A 19,327-nucleotide genomic window follows, 5' to 3' on the forward strand; every position below is an offset into this window, starting at 1 on the left:
CAGGCTATAAAACTTAGTCATGTCTTCTCTCTGTCATGTCCTGCTTTATTATACATGTACATGTATATAGAAATTTCTGAGTACAAACAAAACACTTTGTTTACATTACCTTCTTAGGTATCCATTTTTAAAGCATGAGATCAGACAAAAAAAAAAAATGTACCATTGATGCCAATCATAATAAAGCAGCATACTGGGAGAGAAGGTGCAGAATAATTGGGTTCTATATCACTGACACATGTTTAAATCATATTTACAGATACATACATATTAGTAAGTTCTTTGTTCATGCTAATATTATTCATTGTCAAGGCCCAAATCAATAATAACATCAATGGATTTTTTTCCCCACAACCTGAACAACTAAAATTAAGTCTTATTAAGAAGTTAATTAAACTTAGACACATAAAGCCTGGTAATATCCTTTGCCATAACCATTTCTGAGCAAACAAAGCGAAAAAAAAAAATTGTTCTGAGAAACAAATTATGTTTCTCTCTAGTACTTTTCTCTAATATAACAATGGACCATAATTAAATTTTAGAGACTTAAAACACAGTTCTTGTTTATTAGCCATGTATGATACACAATTGGAAATGGGCTTCAGTGCACTTCGTATATACTGATTTCTTTTTTGATTTAAGAAAATTATTTTTTCAAAGTAAATCATTGTGCTTTCAGTTTGTTAGAAGGTAAATATTGATTAATACATAGTTTGTGAAACCAAAACAACAAACACTTGCCCTTTAAGGTAATTTGTGAAATCTCAAACTACTGAGCAAAGGTTTAGTTGCTATGGCAACAAATACACCCTAAACATTGTCACTGCAGAATTATTTAAAAGAAGAGCATGCCTGAAGACGGTAATTTGGGTCCCATTCTTCTAGTCTCAGGCCTTCAAAGTGACTTTTTCTAAGTGCTTCCCTACGTTTTTTTGTTACTTTAATAAAAGGTCCTATTTCCTGACTAAATCCTGTCTTTCCCCTTTGGGAACCTTTGTCTCAAGACCTCTGTATGGAGTGAGAACGGCTTAAGGTGACTGCCATTCCTGAAAAAACAAAACAAAACCAAAAACAAAACCCCTAGAAAACGTAAACATTCCACACACAGAAATGCTGTACTAATGGGGCATGCAGACTTTTTAAAGTAAAACAGCCCCTCTATGGAAGAGCACACCAATCTTGCAGCTAACATTAGTGCAACAAATTTTCCCTTGCCTTCCTATTGCCATATGCCTGCCATTTTCTCCCTATAGTTTCCATTCACTGTTTCAAACATATGTTGCCACTTATTTGCCAGGAAAGGAATCTCTGAACTAACCCCTTTATGTATGATGAAATGGCAGACGGAACGGAGCCAGAGACAGCACCATTAGTAGTTATTCACACTTCTGTTTTCTCTTAACTTCCTTTTCTCTAAAGTTTATTCCTCATGTTAGGAGGGATGTGTAATCATAAAGATATCCTTGACTCATACTTTAGAATATGGAAGCACAGCAATTCCCTGTAGCAGAAAATGGTTCTCTCTTCCACCCAGCTGCATACCTCCGCTACAGAAAGCCTATCTTTACAGCTTAGAGCCTGACAAACACAGGTAAGAGGCTCCTTTGTCAAACCCTCACCAACTATCAACATTCTTTTCTAGTAATCACTGCTAGAGTTTAACCAACATTTAACTGCAGTCTTTTAATAAGGCACCTGTTCCATGGGTTCAGGTTGCTAGGTGATTAATTGCCCTGAGTCAAGAGGAGAAAACACCATGGAGATTAGTGAAGAGGAAGGGGTTTTCCACTAAAGATGAAGGGAATTTATGGAGATAAAGCGGGGAAGTCTGGTGTTATAAGTACAGTAACAAGAAATGAATGGCATTTCAGTCTGTATTGATTATCCTCTTTTGGCTTACTGAAACCAATCTATAGGCCAAGAAACATCGCCATGGATTAATAGTTATGTCACTTTTGAACTAAGTTCCTTAAACTATATCTGGCAAACACTACCAGGAACTTGGCCTCTTCTGGAAAAGGAGGCAAAAAATAAGCTCTTGTCCATAGCAGAAAGGAAATACAGTACCGTGAAGAACCCACAAATACTACCATTCATGTGTTATGGGATATGGTAAAAAATAAAAAACAGTCCTGCTGAGCGACAGCCCACTAAATCTATGAAGCCAACTGCAAAGCTGGATGAAGTATGATTCATTCTTTAAAGGGGGATGTTTTCAGCTTTTCCAGTCATGAACATGGGTGACTGCAAGTTGCTTAAAAGAACATGTTGTCATGCTTAAACCTGGGAGAGCCAAGAATAAAATATACTAAGCTTAACCCTCCGGGCCACATAAAATACATACAAGCATTCTCTGGGTTATGAACACCTGACTCGTGAACGTTCCCTGTATATAAAAAGCCAATCTACATTCTGCTCAAAAGGATGACACCTGGAAGGCAAGAGTATTTCCAGAGCTATTTAATTTTCCTCAGGCTAGCTGGCCAGGGGCTGCCATGGATATGATAGGGAGGTATTCACCTGGAATCCAAAGTGGGAACCTGGAACACATTTACTAATAAATATCATGTGTTATGTAAAACATAGGCTCCCAGCTAGTCCACAAAAAGCTAGCTGACCCGAAATATAGTTTAAATTCTATACATTTGCAAGAATACTGTTCTCCACTACAGGCTGTAATAATCACATTATATATAAATCTTGTGAGCTATGATATGATTGTGCTACAATATCACCATACTACCACAATTACCTAAATACAGGCTTTCAGCATTATTATGGGTTTAGTAAGTCTCCTTGTGCTAATCTGGGAACCAACTCTCTACTTAATAACTTAATAACATTGTTTCTATTGGGAAATATCTTACAAATGAACCTTTCAAATAATCTTTTTGCGAGATGGGGAAATTCCTACATTTTGAAGATTAAAGTATTCACTTTCCTTCTTGCTATAAGAATCCAAATTGCCCTAAAATCTATATAAATTCAGCATTATCCCATGTTTCTTCTATGAGCCAGAGAAACCATAAACAACACAGACTTTAAAAGCATAAAAAACAAAAAAACAAGAAATGGTTATTCATGGAAAGAAGAGACCAGCACACGAGCACACAAGAGTAATGTGGATAGTAAATCTGCCCTCCAGCCCCCTCTGGGGCCAGATCTGGCACCAGACCAGCTCCTCCTTAGTGACTGTACATTTTATGTTGCCCACAACAGAGGAGCAAATTGGGTGGAACTTTACCTGAACTCCTAAGTGCCACCTCGTCTCACACCTTTCTAGACGCATAACTTCTTCCTCTGCACGGAAAGGGCACTTCATTTATGCACATTGTGTAATTCACTTAGTTTTTAACCAGTATATCTTTTTCTCCATATTTTTTAAACTAAATTTATTTATTTTATTTATTTTTTATTTTTGGCTGCGTTGGGTCTTTGTTGCTGCGCACGGGCTTTCTCTAGTTGAGGCGAGCGGGGGCTACTCTGTTGCGGTGCGTGGGCTTCTCATTGTGGTGGCTTCTCTTGTTGCGGAACGTGGGCTCTAGGCGTGAGGGCTTCAGTAGTTGTGGTGAGCAGGCTTTAGAGCGCAGGCTTAGTAGTTGTGGCGCACAGGCTTAGTTGCTCCACGGCATGTGGGATCTTCCCAGGACCAGGGCTTGTACCCGTGTCCCTGCATTGGCAGGCAGATTCTTAACCACTGCACCACCAGGGAAGCCCTTTTCTTCCATATTAATACCTCCCTAACCAACTCTTAGCTGTAAATTCCCTGAAGCAAGGGATCTGTCTTATTTTTCACCATATAGCACTAAACTTTGGATATAATAGCACAGAGGACAGGTACTAAGTTTACTGGAGCCTAATATATGCTGGCACTATGTTAAATGGCTTTCTTCCCCTCAGATTTGTCTCACTTAACACAGTAGGTACTTAATAAATGAATGCTGAATGTTTAGTCACCCAGCTTCAATAAAAAGAAAACTGTAAAGAAATTGATAGAAACATTTGTGGATTCAGTAAAGAGGGAATCAGATTTTTTACCTTCAAAATGCCTTTGGGGTTGGTGGTAAAATCTAACTAAATTATCTATGTATTCTATGAGGGGTGTTGGTAAACAAAAACTGTTCTCAATTAGCATGCAACTCTATTTTACAGAGATAAGTATAAATCAATTATCTATAGAGCATAAAGACTCGTGGAGAGTCTCTACAAAATGGACAACAATATTTTGGGGCTTACCATCCAAAAATACCTAGATTCTAAAAATATTGTTACTGGAGATGGAGACACTTGAAGGCAGAAGGATGTGTCTTGAGAGTCCTCAGATTTCCTCATAGGAACACCGTGAGAGGACAGACACAGAGCGTGCTGCATTCATCTAAACAAGGCATTGCCATTCCTAGTCACCACTGCACACCCCACCCACTTGGTCTTCTTTGGGAACGGCCCATAGGCTTTGTTGTATGAAGGCTGACCAAGGCCACGAAACATGAAGACCTGACTTGGGATGAGGGCTGCAAACCTATTCACCCAACTGTTATGGACTTTGAGTTGTTCCCTCCTGAAAATCATCTTCAGAATCTCATTCCCCCAATTCTTAGCTGAGGATAAAGCAAATGCAATAGAGTGATAAGGAAAACAGCACAGACACAAGCAGCTACTGAAACAAACACTTGCACACACATGCACGCACTCCCACCTATCTAACTAATGACATGCAAACAGAAATAATGGTTTCTATGATATTTAAAACAAATTTAGCCACTAAATATATCAAAAAAAAGCAAGGATCTGGCAATAAAATATGGTAACATTCCAACAAATAGCCTTAGGCAGGTGACTTGTTTCTCCCAACTAGAAAGTTTAGGCTTTATCAAAATCAGAAAACACTGTCAGCAGAACCCTCAATAACATTTCTATCCATTGAACCTCTTCAATTTTGTTACTACTTTGTTTCTATTCCAAAACTAGTTTCCATTTTTAATGGTAAAACAATGACAGTGAATTAAGAGCAAGGGGAGATAGGAAATAAGTAAGCTTATTATATGAACTTTTTCTAAATTAGAAGTATAGTAATAGAAGGTACACAAAGAACCCAAGCCGGCTTTTGCTTTGAGAACATTTTTTTTTTAAATTTATTTATTTATGGCTGTGTTGGGTCTTCCTTTCTGTGCGAGGGCTTTCCCTAGATGCGGCAAGTGGGGGCCACTCTTCATCGCCGTGCGCGGGCCTCTCATGATCGTGGCCTCTCTCGTTGCGGAGCACAGGCTCCAGACGCGCAGGCTCAGTAATTGTGGCTCACGGGCCCAGCCGCTCCGCGGCATGCGGGATCTTCCCAGACCAGGGCTCGAACCCCTGTCCCCTGCATTGGCAGGCAGATTCTCAACCACTGTGCCACCAGGGAAGCCCTGAGAGCACTTTTTGAATGCTGTGAACTTAATTTTAGTTTTTATGGCACCATAGGGCACAGAGGACAAAGCCCAGGGTCTTCCCTGCCCCACATAAAGTTAGGATTACAAACAGCTAAGCCATCAGTGTAAAGGTGACTAAGAAACAAAACCAACCTCCAGGAACGATAAGGAAAACTACTTTCCTTGAACTATGGCATTGGGAGAAAGGGAAGAAACAAACTCCACTGAGAATTTATAATAACAAGCTACCCAACATGAGAATTTGCAGCCCAAATTCACACTACCTGGGTGGTCCAAAAACAAAACAAAAAAAGCCTAGAGATTCTGGGCTGACGATACTCCCTGGCACCTGGCAAAAACAAATGTAAATCCTCTCTAGAGGAAGCCACCTTCAACCCAGGGTTCAAAGAATTCCCACATATAAAGTCTAAGATGTATGAGTTCATATTTAAAAAAATCCAAAAACACACTAGAAAATAATGCATAATGATTGAAAGCCAGAGAAATCAGAATCAGAACTGTTGATAAAGACCTCAGATATTTAAATTATCAGACAGCGTGTAAAACATACTTAATATATTAAAAATAAAAAAGGGGATTGAAATTTCTAGTTAAAAGAGTAACAGGACTATAAAAGGCCAAACAAATTAGGAGAAAAAAAAGTTGGAAATGAAAAACTATAACTGTAGATCAGCAATGAGAATTAGTGAACTGGAAGAAAAATCTGAAGAAATAATAAAATGCAGCCTGAAGAGCTCTTAGAGATGGAACAAGCGAAAGAATAGTTAAAGGATATGAAGAACAGAGTAAGAAGGTCTAACATGTGTCTAAGTTTTAAAAGGTAAGGAGACAAAAAATTATTCAGAAGCCATATTTGAGGAGTTAACACTGAGAATTTTCTAGAAGTGAGGAAAGAAACTGATTCACACATACAGGAATCTTAATGAAGCCCAGAAAATATAAAATAAAGAACTCTATACTTAAGAATATCATAATGAAATGGCAGAATATCAGAAGACAAAGGAAAAATCACAAAAGCAGCCAGAGAGAAAAGGAATGACAATTAGACTGATCATTGACTTTTCAACATTAACATAGGAAGCCAGAAGTCAGTGGAATATTACTTTCAATGTCCTGACAGAAATGGTGTCAACCTAGAAGTCTCTACACTGTAAAAATCTTCCTAAGAACAAGGGTAAAATATAGACATGTTCAAATAAATAAAAAGAGAGAGTGTGCAAAAAACACACTTCCACTAAAGGAACTTCAAAAGTATGTATTTAGATTGAAGGAAAGTGATCCCAGATGGAAGTATGGAATAGAAGAAGGAATGATGAGCAAAGAAAGTGGTAAATATGTTGGTACATCTAAACCAACATTGACTAAAAGAACAATAATAGATAATGATAATATCTTGTGGAATTAAAACAAAGAACTAAAATATATTTCAACAGTAATATTATTACTTGTATACAAGTAATATTATTACTTGTATATATCAGATATATACTTATATATCTTGTGGAATTAAAACAAAGAACTAAAATATATTTCAACAGTAATTGGGAGGGTATGCTTAAAGTGTTCTGAAGTCCTTAAAGTTTTTGGAGGATTAAAATAGTGATTAGCTTTAGACTTTGAGAATTTAACTTGTGAGGTAGAATGTATAGGCTAATTAATTCCTAATAGAATAGAAATAGTATACAACTTCCAAAGTAGAGAGGGTGAAAATGAATAAAAATAATATCCAAAAGAAGCCAAGAAACGAGATAAAACAACAGCAAAAAAGGTGGTAAAAAACACAACCATCAAATAAGATGACAAAAGTAAAACCAAATACATCAATAATCACTGTAACATAGACTAAATATGCACATTAAAAGACAAAGATTGTCAGACTGGATTAAAACAATTCTAACAATAATAATAATTCCCAACTGTATGCTGTTCATAAGTGACTCAAACATAAGAATATAGCAAAACTGAAAGTAAAAGTTTGGAAAAGAGACATCATCAAGCAACCACTAACCAAAAGAAAGGTTATACAGCTATGTTAATATGAGACAAAAGGGACCTTAAGTTGGAAAGCATCTCTAAAGAGTCACTATATAATGTGAAGAGATTCCATTTTGTAGGAATAGTTTGAACTTACATGCACATAAAAATATGGTCTCTAATAACTACAGCAAGAATTGACAGAAACACAAGGACAGACTAATCCACCACCACAGTGGAAGAGTCTAACACACCTCTTAAGACATTAATAAATCAAGCAGACAAAACTCAGCAAGGTTATAGAAGATTTTAACAACATAATAAGCAAGGTTTATTTGTAGTGAGGATGATGTTCTTAACTCCTACAGAATATACATTCTCTTTAAGCAGATAGGGAACTTGTACAAAAACTAAACACAGTGGGACCATAAAGCAAATCATAACAAACTTCGAAAGGCAGATAACAACTGACCATATTTTCTGACTGTAATGTCATCAGTGACAAAAAGATCTCTCCCTCCTGCCCCAAAATATATGCTTAAAAATTAAGAAGCACAACTTTAAATAACTCATGAGCCAAAGAGAGGGATCAAAGCCCAATAAAATCACGGGGAAAAAAGAAACAAACTAAAGTTCTTAGCAAAGCTATTTTTTGTGCTGAAATTTATGAAATCTCAGAACTGACCCAATGAAGACAATCACAGAATTTCTTTTCCCTGGAAGATGAAAAGTGAAGATAAAAGTGTCTGTCTCAACAAAAAGCATTCTGAGAAGATTCTCTTCTCAACCTCACCTTCCACAATCAGTAAATAAAATTGCCAATAGCTAAGTAGTTAACAAGGTGAACCTAAAACATAAAGAACCTCATTCCAGTGTCAGTAATGGATCAAACAGGTACCTCTGCAAAGGACATCATCAAAACGAACCAACAAGCAAACAAACCAATTCATTCATTCATTCGGCAAGTCATTCATTCATATTCAGAGTTTGTGTGTATGATATAAGCAGCCTTGGGAGATCTTTACCCAGCTACCAACTTTTTCTCTGGGGAGAAGCTTTGATAAATCATAATTACTTATCAAGTAAATGGCTCAAGAGAGCCATTCTTTGAGCATTCTTTTAATAAAACTAAAAGAAATTCTCCTACTTAAGTAAAACATTATACATCTATTTTATTTTGATTCTCAGAAAAGACCTTTAAAACTTTTCACTAGAGGCTACTCCACACCCTCACTTGTCCAAGGATTATACCTAAAAGAAGCATTAATATATGAATGTATAACAAGGCTGGAGTACTCCTAATTCTACTTTATGGATATTGCAGCTCAATATGCAATTGAAAAGAAACTTTCCAACAAAGCCACTTAAGACTGCTTTCAGTATATTACTCAACTGCTCAAAAGCTACCAATGGCATCCTACTGTCTACAACATTAAGTTAAAACCCAAACCCCACTGCTTGAATTTTACGACCCATTTATAGTCTGGCCCCACCCTTTGCGACCACTCTCTCCTCCGGGGCTGCAATGTATACCACTTGTACAACTGTCTGCAGGGACCCCATACTGCTCAACAAGAGCCAGTCAGTGACTACAGTCAATCCAGGGTCCCTCTGCTCTGCCATTCTCCTTCCTGGAATTACATACTCACCTTTCAAGGTCCAGATGAACCTTATCTTCTGTTATGAAGACCGCCCAGATATTTCTAAGTCTAATTGATCCTTTTGTAAAAATTCTTACTTCATCAAACTCAGCATCCCAATTTAATACTAATTGGTTTTTGGCTTTTGTTTGTTTCTTCTATCTACCCATCAAAATCTGGGCAGGGTCATGCTTTATACTCTCTACCCCCGTCACCATGAACTCAGCACAGTGATAAATACTCACAGAAGGTGCTCAACAAATATAGGTTGAGTGCTTCTTAAAAGAACATGGCCGATGCAGACTAGGCCTAACTTCTGTATGCCTATAAGTCATCACAAGAGCCCTCCCACCAACAGTATTCCCTTTGATATCCCACCTCCTTCAGTTAAGAAGGGAAAATGTAATATCTTTTTCATTCGCTCAATTCCATTCCAGTGAGCAAGTATCATGAACAAAAGGTTAATTTTTTTCAAGAGTTTTCATCATATTTTCTCACTGGCACTACCTAATTGGAGAACACAGGCCCTTTCATCCCATCAGGAGCATAAAAATTCTTCAATGTTGTACATGCGAAAGCCATGCATCAGCTGCCAATCCCCCTCCCATCCATCTTGCTACTAACATACTGGCATAAATGACTGATGATAATCCTCATTCACAAAAAGTGCTATTACTTGTTGAAGGTCACAATGACTGGACAAAAAGATAACACATATAGCCTTTGGGAAGTAGATTTCCATTCCTGATCTAAAAATTTGAATCTTATTATTCTTCATTTCCCCTTGTAGTTGTTAGTGAGCATACATAAAAGCCTGAATGTGTACTTGTATAGCGTGTAGTGTGTGTGTGTGTGTGTGTGTGTGTGTGTGTGTGTGTGTGGTTATGAGAAAAGAGGAGGGAAGAAAGAGGAAGAGAGTTAGACATATGTTCCACAAGGTTTCAGCAAACAACAGCCATAGTTAGAGGATGGAGGGATGGATGGATGGATGGATGGATGGATGGATGGATAGATGGAAAGAGTCTGATTTTAACCAAAAGTCAGTCAGCACCTATCAGAGGTGAAGCAACACCTTAGCCATTTTCATATTTTGAGTCTACTGATATACTAAAAAAAGGAAATGAAATGCCAATGTAAGTTTATGAACTCATGCTAATTTTATTTATTTATTTTAAAAATCATTTATTTATTTTATTTTTGTCTGCATTGGGTCTTCGTTACTGCACTCAGGCTTTCTCTAGTTGCGGTAAGCAGGGGCTACTCTTCATTGCGGTGTGCGGGCTTCTCATTGCGGTGGCTTCTCTTGTTGCGGAGCATGGGCTCTAGGTGTGTGGGCTTTAGTAGTTGTGGTGCACAGGCTCAGTAGTTGTGGCGCACGAGCTTAGTTGCTCCGTGGCATGTGGGATCTTCCTGGACCAGGGATCGAACCCGTGTCCCCTGCATTGGCAGGCAGATTCTTAACAACTGCGCCACCAGGGAAGTCCCGTGCTAATTTTAAATACTTGCATTTAGCAAAGAACTTTGAATTTCTGTATTGAAAGGTAAGGTAATGAAATATAATTGAGCTATTCATAGGTTTTGAAAATTAATTTATAGCACACTCTAAGTGGCATAGACTAGTAATGAGACAAATAAGCAATCTTATTATAAACTTATCATTTCTGTCAATCTTATCAGAGTATATCAGCACTTGGAGATAAATCTCAGAGTCCAAATTTGAGGTCACTCAGAGTTGACACCAGTGACTCTCCAGATTCCCAGTGTGAATAAGTGAGCTGGAACATGGACATTCTGGCATCACTAGGGCAGGAGCTATTCATGGTAACTGAAAATTGATTCTACGTGTTTCAAAACTAAACTGGATCAGTCTTCATTAGAATTGATTATATTTAAAAAGAAACCAGCTCTATTTTAAGTTATGTTTTGCCAAGAGGCAAGTGTTAGGAGGAAACTCTGCCCCTGCAGTTTTTACTCCTCAAGTCCTCAGGCTGTCAGAGCACTATCATGACAGACTTTTCCCTACTTGCATGATTAAATACACCCCCATGGGGAATATTTCCTAGCAAATAATATTTGTGATCAAGGAAATTAAAGGAACTTGATTAAATGGAAGAAAGAATAGTTTCCACATCAAGACTTAATCAGTATCATGTTGATTTAAAAGTACAAGGCCAAAATCTATCACTGCAAATATGATCCCATAGTATCCTGCACACACACTTGCCTCCATGGATATGAAATAAATGGCACATAAAATGGACCAAAAGCTAACAGTCAATGAGTGGGAGTAGTGTGTACATGATCATCATCTCTTTTTCTTGCTGGATCCAAAGCACTTCTTTGCAGTCATTTCCTCATTCAGCAGGTTTGTGGAATGCCCACTCTGTGCAGGGCATTGTGCTTGTCCTCATATAGAATCTCATAGAAAGGGAAGGAGGTTTGAAAGATCAAGGTAGAGGGCTGCGCAGAATAATCACCACATATTAGGCTCTCAATAAATGACAGCAATTCTTTTCCCTTCCCTTCCCACTCCTTAAATCTTCTTTGAACCATGAAACTTAAGTCAGAGGGATTTTAAGAATATACTTGATAGGATTCTTAAATCTATGTCATAATCTGAAAAGATAAAGTTGAAGAACATACAGATTCAGAAGTTGGCAATAAATGAAAACAGTTTAAAACACAGTATGGTAGGATTTTTAAGTGATCCTTTCAATGTGATTTCTATTACTGTTACTGTTGTTTTGATGCTTATAGCGCCGTAAATAATTAGAGAGGGAGAGAAGAAGACAAGAAGGGGGAAAGAGAAGAGGGAAGGGAGGGAGGAGAAGAGAAAAGAGAGAGAGAAGAAACTGTACAAAGCCGAAACACTTCAGAGTTCTACAGCAGAAAAGGCACCACACACTGGCCTGAGCTCTGCCCCACCTGCGTGTCCCTGAACAGGCTACTGCACAGCTTGAGTTTCAGTTTCAGTTATTCAGTTATAAGATGAGGGAAGCTGACCAGGTGATCTCCAAGATCCATTCTCACTCTACTATCCCATGGTGCAAGCATAATGAACTAGGTGGCAGATAGGAGAGATACAAAGTTCTATGACTCCAGGCTTAGTACTGTTTACCCCCAAGACCAAATTTTACTACAAGACATTGAGTGTGATTTCTACCAGAGGTTGCTGAAGTCAGTCTGCAATTCAAACCCTGGTGCCACTCTTCACTTCCTCTGTGATCTTGTACAGGTTACTTCACCTCTCTGTTCCTCAGTTACCTATCCCACAGGGTCATTATGTGGATCAAAGTTGATATTATATGTAAAGCATACAGTTCATGGCATCCATTAAACAATAAATGTGTTATATATTATTGTTGTTATTATAACAAAGGTATAATATAAACAAAACCAGCACAGGATAGAAGTGATTAACCCAGATTATCATGGGAGCAGTGCATGATGAAAATACTTAGGTGTGTGGTTGTTCATTAGGAGGCTGGTGATCAGTAAGCTCAATGACACAGTAGTTTGATGTGGTTGCCTAAAATGCTAAGAAAATTTAGGTTTACACACGCACACGCACACACACACATACAGAGAGAGTCTATAATTCTATAAAGGGGAAGTAACTATACTCGGAAGTAACTTGTTCATTCTGAGCACCAAACCATTAGACACAGGGTGTGAAAGGACTCAAATTATATCAAATAGGAACAGCTGATGATTGAGGACAAACTGTCTTCAAATATTTAAAAAACTGTCATGTCAAAGCAATGTATTTGTTCAATATGGCTCCACAGAAAGATCAGGAATGTCAGTGGAAGTCAGAGGAAGCCAATTTTTAGTTCGGAATGGAATGGACTTGTTGAGGAAGTAACAAATCGCTGGAGCTCTTCGGCTCTGACTAATGACAACTTGACTGTGTATGCACCAACTCCCAGAAGGTTGAAATTCTCACTCGAGAGATTTCAATTTAAGGGTGAACACAAGACTTTTGACCTCCCTCCTGAACTTGTATTTTATGATGTAAATTGGATGCCTAGTGGCATAAATTATAAAAGGATTTCTCATATACAGAATAACCAATTGGCAAGCACGCAAGACAATGGTGTTAAATAACAGAATTAATATTAAAAGCTCAGATCTCTCCATTAAATTTTTGACCAGAGTTGTCAACCCATTACCAATCTTGGTGGCTTGAGTTGATTTCCAGCAATATACAGATCTTTAATTTAAAAGAAATGCAACAGGGCTTCCCTGGTGGTGCAGTGGTTAAGAATCCGCCTGCCAACGCAGGGGACATGGGTTCAAGTCCTGGTCCAGGAAGATCTCACATGCCGCGGAGCAACTAAGCCTGTGCGCCATAACTACTGAGCCTGCGCTCTAGAGCCCGCGAGCCACAACTACTGAGACCATGTGCCACAACTACTGAAGCCCGCACACCTAGAGCCCGTACTCCGCAACAAGAGAAGCCACCTTAATGAGAGGCCTGCGCACCGCAACGAAGAGTAGCCCGAGCTCGCTGCAACTAAAAAGAAAGCCCACGCACAGCAACTAAGACCCAATGCAGCCAAAATAAATAAATAAATAAATAAATAAATAAATCTTAAAAAATAAAAGAAATGCAACAAAAATATTGCATTTTTAATCCATAAAGTGGATAACTTGCTCATTAATGTTCCAAATTAGTTCCGTAGTTAGTATAAACCTAGGTACATTACACTAATATTAGGATTTCAGACACATTCTTTTTGACAGTTCTAATCACATTGTTTAATTAGCCATTTTTGATTTTTCATGTTTCCCAGCAGAGACATGCAGACCCATAAAACATAGTGGCTGGATCAGCAATTTACTGTTTGACCTTGGGGCAAGTCCTTTCAACCTCTCCGAGATCCAATTATCTCATCTACTTAAAAAGGGAGAACAAAGAGTGGTAATAAGCAGAGTAGATGTTTTTTAAGGCCTTTTACACCATAAAATGTGATTTTATGAAATGATTATCCTTCATAATAAAACTCAAAGCACATTTCTTATTTCTTAATTTGTTCGTCATTTTTCCCAGTGGAGACATCTTTAGCCCTAATGTAGGGAAGTGAAGCATTTAGTCTATAACACCACCACTGACTGCTCTGTGAGATAGTTTTATTCTATCCTTCTGGGGTTTGGAAGAAGTTGCCTGACTGAGGGAAAGGATTTTACAACTAGAAGCCACCTTCACATCAAGTAATAATCAACTATAAATAATGGACAAAGCAGAATCAGGGACAGGAGGGAAGAGCATAAAATGTCTCTTTCATAAAAATAACCTTAGAATGAACAATTTTACTCTCACTTTTTTTTTTACTTCCTAAATGCTTTATTTCCTTAGGCCTTCTAGATCCATTTCAATGAGTTTATATGATTAAAAGTTTATCCTCATGCATTGTTATATTTGAGTTTCCAATGATAAAAGAAAACATAAATTCAACTCACCCATCTGTTTCACCCTTAGTTGGCCAACTATTCCAATAACATCCTAAACTGTTCCAATGACTTCCAACTAAAAAACCCGTTCAACTGTACTTTATTTATTTATTTATTTTATTTTTGGCTGCGTTGGGTCTTCGTCGCTGTGCGCGGGCTTTCTCTAGTGGCAGCAAGCAGGGGCTACTCTTCGTTGTGGTGCGCGGGCTTCTCATTGCTGTGGTTTCTCTTGTTGCAGAGCACGGGCTCTAGGCATGTGGGCTTCAGTAGTTGTGACATGTGGGCTCAGCAGTTGTGGCTCACGGGCTCTAGAGAGCAGGCTCAATAGTTGTGGCACATGGGCTTAGTTGCTCCGCAGCTTGTGGGATCTTCCCAGACCAGGGATTGAACCCGTGTCGACTGCATTGGCAGGTGGATTCTTAACCACTGCGCCACCAGGGAAGTCCCCAATTGTACTTTGAAACCATAGGTCTTCCTCCAAAAATATTTAGCCTGAAATCAAGCTTCACAACTATACAGAAAAAGCTGTCAGAGTAGTTTCTTTTAAAACGCATTACTTAAAAAAGACATGGAGTACCAACTAGTTTACAAGGTCCCTTTAAAAAAATAGATTGAACAAAGTATTAAGAACAATCTGTACTGGCAAGGGACAAAGAAGATGACCTAATAGGTCTTTTCCATCTAATTTCTGTGATTCGAGGATTTTTTTTTACTCTTGCAGCAATACTTGTGAGTTCAACAATTTCACAAAACTATTATTAGTTACCAGGGAAACACAAAATGTTTGCAGGAATAAATAAGCAAATGGACTGGACCTAAATAGCAGGCTTTTCCTGCTTCCCATTTAATAATCTTATGGTGGCGTCATATTATCAATCCTTCATTCTCCCCAAGTCATTCTGCTCACCTACTGGCATGCTCACTAGAGTCCCATAGTCAACTCACAGCATCCCACGCAAACCAAGAATAGGAGGTCTCTGATCAACAGAAGAGTCTCCATTAAATATGGACTTCCTTGTTTCACTTGTTAAAGAAAAACCATGGTGATGTCAGTGGTTGGCTTTATGACCACCATTTCTAGGGAAAATATGCAAATATATGTTTTTAAATGACCCAATGTCTGTAGAAAAGCCAGGAACATAATTAAAATAATATAAAAAGGTAAAAAGTAAGAAACAATACACAATTATGGCCCAAAGTATGAAAACAATTATGCTTTACAAATGCTTAGAAAAAGACCAAAAGGAAACACAGTACATGGAATTGTTAATAGTTGGCAGTATTCATGTGGTAGAACTAGTTGTAAAATGTCTTTTTGACTTTTCTGCATTTTCCAAATTATGACATGGGCACTGAACTATTTTTAAGTTAATTTTTAAAGCCACAAAATAGCATTCATTTTAATGTTAATAAAGGGCTTCCCATTCCCTAACATTACCACTGACACTGCTGCTATCAGCCCAAGTTAACTCTCAAGGGGATTGGTACCTTTCTAAAATCAAAGTCAGCTAACATAAGAATAGGAATAGTTGAGGAGCCTCTGGAAACGTCAAGGACTATGGAGACCTGGGACAGGAGATCTGGGCTGCAGGTAAGAGTGAGACAGTCTGTATGTAAATTCAAATTCACTGCAGCCCATTAACTGCTGGTTAAGCTCTCGGTGCACAGTGTAAGTGCTGTGCTGCCTGGGGATGTGGTATATTTCATGCAGGCATTTATGTGTACAGAGCGAGGCAGATATCACCTGGGGAACAGAAAGAAGAGTGAAAGGAAGAGGTAGGTTAGAAAACTGATTGTCCCTGGCATGGAGAGAAGCTGCTTTCACCCTCAGACTTTCCTTTTGGTTCTACGTTCCACAGTTGCCCACCTGTGGTGCTCAGTCTCTTTAGCCTTCCTCCAAAATTGTGTAGAAGCAGAGAAGCGATCAGTACCACATCTACGGCAGGCTTGCCCAATGCTCAGAGGCAAAGCCGTTTTGCAAGAAGTCTGTGCGTGAGATGTTAGAATGTTCTCTCCGGAGGAATATCTTAGCACCAAAGGCTCACACTCTGGCCAATCCAACTGCAGGCTGATGCAATGCAGGACCACAGCATTCTGCCTCTCCCCATGCCATCCTGGATCTATATCCCCACTCTGTTCAGCTTCTCATAACAGCACCACGCCCATAATAAGAATTGCTGTTTTTCTTTGCATGTTATAGTGTTTCCACATATACTCTTTTAGAGGCGAAGGAGCAAAAATGTCACATGCAAAGTGAGTGTTACCATCCCAAAGCTTGCAGCAGAGCTTCCAGAGAGCAATGCACATTGCCACTTACCTGATGAAAGAACCAATAGTGAAAATTGTGGGCAGCTCTAGAAAAGGTTCAGCTAATTATGAATACTGCTTCTCTGGCACTTATTCAGATGACCAAAAGACTTTACCAGTCACAAGAAGAAACAAAGGCAGGGAGACAGGACAAGAAAGAAAATAAGAGCAGTCACTTCACAAAGAGAAACTGGCTCTGACATGTTTAGTAACACATTAATGTTATTTTAAAACAGTTAAATAATTGTGGACACTACTACTAACATTGGTTGATGTGGTCATTGTAATAACCTCCTGGCAACAGCTTGAACCATGGGAAACTGCTGATATTCAACTGTTTTTGGCTATCTAACAAAAGAGACCTCATCCCGTTCGATCAAATGGATACATCCTAGTTTCCAGCCTTGTCGCCTACAAACCCTTCTTCTGCATTAGAAAGCAATTAGCTTGGTAGAAAAATTCCTTTGTGCCATTTCCAAATGATAAAGCTATTGCTGATTTAGATCATAAATTCAGCTTACTAACTGTAGAAAGGACTTTTATTTGCAGGTATACTTATTTGTAGGAAATTCCTGATTATAAAATGAGAAGAGTTATATAGCAACTGGATAGCAAAATTTTCAGTAAAAAGGGAAGTAAAACCTTCTCAGCCAAGACTGAGACACAATGGTCATAACTCTATTCTTTTCATAATAAATATATGTCAGAAGCTAAGAGAACAAAAATTGCATTGCAAAGAGAATGTTGATAGGAAAAGGAAAGGAGATAAAAATCTACTCGTGTGCCCAGTGGAGCACAATGCCAATGGCTGGCTGGAGTGTGCAATACAAGACCCAGGGTGCCCTTGTGTCAGTTAGATAAAGATTCCCCTTCTTCAAGACCTCTGACTTTCTTTCATCTGTTGGAAAATTTTTATAATATTCTAACTTTATTAGAACATGTTGCCAACATCCTCAAGAAAACTATCTTAGTAAATATACAAATCCACAATGTCTCCAATGTAAACAACACTCCCTAGGGTTATTCAGCACACAGTCAGGGTGGCTGTGGTGTGTGGCCTACAAAGAGTGTGTTTTAGTTTTCCTAGTTCAACATCAGTCTGGAAAATAAAGACACAAACTTCTCAGTTAAATCAGAATATTTCTTTACTAGCAACACCTCTGAGAGATTCTGAGCAAAGCCTTAAGAGAAGACAAGACTAAGGCTGTATATATAATAACACTGGTTCAAATTTTTGCTTTCATTACTTTACCAGCAGTGTGACCTTGGTCAAGCAATTTTACCCTTCCAAATGTGTTTCATCATCTGAAAAGTATGGATAAAACCACCTCAAAATGTGTTACGCAGATTAAATGATGGAGTGCATGTAGAGCATTAAGCACAGTGACTGGTATGAACTAAAAGCTCAACAAATGAGAGTTATTATTGATTCCTGAAGAGAGTGGCCACATACCATGACCTCAGCTGGAACGCTGAGTCATAGCTGTTTCAGAGGCCAGTGCTTCAGCGAGTAACAGCACAGGCAAGGAACTCGGAAGTGGGAGTACTAATCTTCTTTTCTCTTGCTTCAAGAACCCTAGACAAGTCTTGTAGCCATTTAACTTCTCTAGTCTTCAGTTACTTCAGCTAAAGAAAAGGAGGAAATAAGACTGACATATTTTACAGGGAAACTGGGAAGTCAAAAGCATGAACATAAATGCAAAGCATGAGTACAAAAGTATAAGAAAGAAAGAAAACGTAGTGTCAAATGTTAGGAAGCCTCTGTATCCTTCAGAGGGGAAAGGAGGCAGAACAAGTTACAAAAATGCTAGCTTTGGGTAGAGGTACTTTATGTTACCAGTTTGGAGCTGAGATTCAGGTGTTTATGCTTCATGTAACTTTCATAACAGTCATTTTATCTCATTTGTAATAAATCAAAGCTAGTATAAAAATCTCAAAGGATATTTAATCAGTACAAGGCAAGCATAGGAGACTAAAAATACTTAAATGCACTTCATAAGTGTATTTAACAAACCAACATCTAAAATGTTAATACGAAACTGCAAATCAAATATTAAAACTTAAGTTCAGCTGAAGAGTATAATCATTCACTTCTCTTAAAACAGTATATACAAAAAGCAGGGGTTAGTTTAATACGCTTCTCAGTAGACAGGTAGAGTGATCTAGAAGAACTGTTAAAGTGAGCCCACAGTTTATTAAAGATGATACATGCCTATTTTTGTGCCCTGCATCTTTTCTCCATGCCATTTTTGCTAACTATAAATTCTCTGCAACCAGTCTTTCTCCACTCCACACTAAAGAAAAGAAACAGGCAGACTATTTTCATTATTTCTGTTTGACAAAACATATGGAAACAATAATTCTACAGACATGTACATTATAATAGGAAGCAATCCTATTTTAATGTAATTTAAAAAATTAAATAGACTCAAGTTATTTAAACTGCTCAGTTTATCTGAAACTCACAAATGAGGCAGCCACGTCTCTAATTTACTTAGCAGATTCATATAGTTGGCTAGGACT

General features: G+C 38.2%; 2 protein-coding genes across 7 annotated transcripts in view; one reads left to right on the top strand and one right to left on the bottom strand.

Moving 5' to 3' along the window:
• The window catches only part of CMSS1 (cms1 ribosomal small subunit homolog), a 392,970-nt gene that overhangs the window by 315,900 nt on the left and 57,743 nt on the right, over positions 1 to 19,327 (bottom strand). The window lies entirely within an intron of this gene.
• Positions 1 to 19,327, top strand: part of FILIP1L (filamin A interacting protein 1 like) — a 303,845-nt gene that overhangs the window by 234,217 nt on the left and 50,301 nt on the right. The gene's annotated exons all lie outside the window — the stretch shown is intronic.

This window comes from Balaenoptera musculus, chromosome 4 (assembly GCF_009873245.2).
Source record: "Balaenoptera musculus isolate JJ_BM4_2016_0621 chromosome 4, mBalMus1.pri.v3, whole genome shotgun sequence".
Classification (NCBI taxonomy): domain Eukaryota; kingdom Metazoa; phylum Chordata; class Mammalia; order Artiodactyla; family Balaenopteridae; genus Balaenoptera; species Balaenoptera musculus.